The following is a 1,967-nucleotide window of genomic DNA, read 5'->3' as shown; positions in this document are numbered from 1 at the left end:
ATGCAATCAGTTAATTGCAGAACTACTTTCTCAGAAGGCTCTTCTAAAGAACAACAAATAACCACACTCATTGTAGTGTCCCGATGGCAGAAAATGCTTCAATAATATCGGCAATACGGTAATGTTGCAAGCAAGGCAAAATTCGTCAAAGTAGCAAGATTCCATAAAGCTTCAGGAACTGCACAGGGAGCAGAGAAGTCTTTCCTTCAAACAAGATAAAATGCTGTTTGGTGGACTTCTAATAGAGAATACACGTAAAGGTACAATATTTTGCCATTTGTTTGTAATACGACAATGTTGAAGCAAGGAAGAATTCGTCAACATAGCTGGGATGGTTCCAAGATTTTTCACTGGGAGCAAACCAGCTTTACTTTGAAGTTAAGGGGTGTATGTGGATATGTAGGTGAGGATGTGGATGTAGTGGATGTGGATAATTATGTGGATGAGGGGATGTGGATACAGAGGTACTTAAAGAAGGTGGGTGAGGATGTTTATGTGGTGGATGTGGTTATATGTGTGAAGATGTAGATACAGTGAGTACAGATATGTGGGTGAGGATGTTGATATGGTGGATGTGGGTATGTGGGTGAGGATGTTGATGTGGTAGATGTGGATATGTGGGTGAGGATGTTGATGTGGTGGATGTGGATATGTGGTTGAGGATGTGGATGTAGATATGTGGGTGAGGATGTTGATGTGGTAGATGTGGATATGTGAGTGAGGATGTGGATACAGCGGATATAGATATGTGGGTGAGGATGTGGATACAGTGAGTATAGATATTTGGGTGAGGATGTTGATATGGTGAATGTGGACATGTGGGTTATTCTGTGGATGTGGTGGGTATGAACATGTGGGTGAAAGGTGGATGTGGATATGTGGGAGAAGATGTGGATACAGTGGGTATATATAGATATGTGAGTGAGATATTTCAAAATGAGAATGTGTGAGTTTAGATGTAAAGAGAAATGAGAGAGGGTGGTGCTGGGAGGAGAGCAGAGAGAAAGAGAGAGCGAGAGAAAGAGAGAGAGCTTACAGGTGTATATATATACATATATATGCATATACAAACCTGCCCTCTCTCTCTCTCTCTCTCTCTCTCTCTCTCTCTCTCCTCCCAACGCCCCTCTACTCTCTATTTCTCATTTCCTCTCCCTTTCCTTTTAAGATAGTTGCTTCAATTACATTGCCCAGGCATTTTTGACATCTTATATTTCACTCCTTCTCACCAAATTAACGTTCCTACTGTGAAACTTGGACTTAAAGGCATTGGGAGTACAATGTTCATCTCAGTGACCTTGAAAACTAGTGATTAGACGCTGAATATCTGTCATTATTTTTAACATTTTATTTTTTCACCTCTCTCACCCCCCTTCCTATTGGGGCTGAACTTGGACTTAAGGGTATTGGGAGTTTCATTATTCATCTCAGCCACCTCGAAAACCATAGATTAGACTCTAATGTCTGTCCTTTTCAGTTATTTTTACATGTCACCCCCTTCCCACTCCTTCTCACCCCCCTTCCTATCGGGGCATCGGGAGTGTCACTATTCATCTCAGCGATGTCAAACGCCATGGACTAGACTGTAATATCTGTTGTTTGGTTATTTCATGTCGCCCCTTCACAGAGGTTTAAACTACAACCACTTTGAGGGGAGAAAAGGCCCCAGTCCCGCCTTCAAGAGAGACATACATAAACAAACTGGACAAAAAAACAAACTTACTCATCAAAAATAAAGAATAAAAAATAAACCAAAAATATAAATTAATTTAATACGTTAACTTCATAATAATAAGCCAGATACGAATTCTGAGAGTTTTTCGGTTGTTGACTTTTTGAACACTAAAACGCAAGGAAAGAAAATTACTCAAGGGACACTTAGAGATCATTTGGTAATGCTCTGAATTTCATATTCTATTATCGGTATATGTCAGTTAGTTACAAAGGAAGAGAGGCATAAGCAAGGA

Source organism: Macrobrachium rosenbergii, chromosome 43 (assembly GCF_040412425.1).
Source record: "Macrobrachium rosenbergii isolate ZJJX-2024 chromosome 43, ASM4041242v1, whole genome shotgun sequence".
NCBI classification, from domain to species: Eukaryota; Metazoa; Arthropoda; class Malacostraca; order Decapoda; family Palaemonidae; genus Macrobrachium; species Macrobrachium rosenbergii.
Note: the sequence above shows the minus strand (reverse complement) of the source record.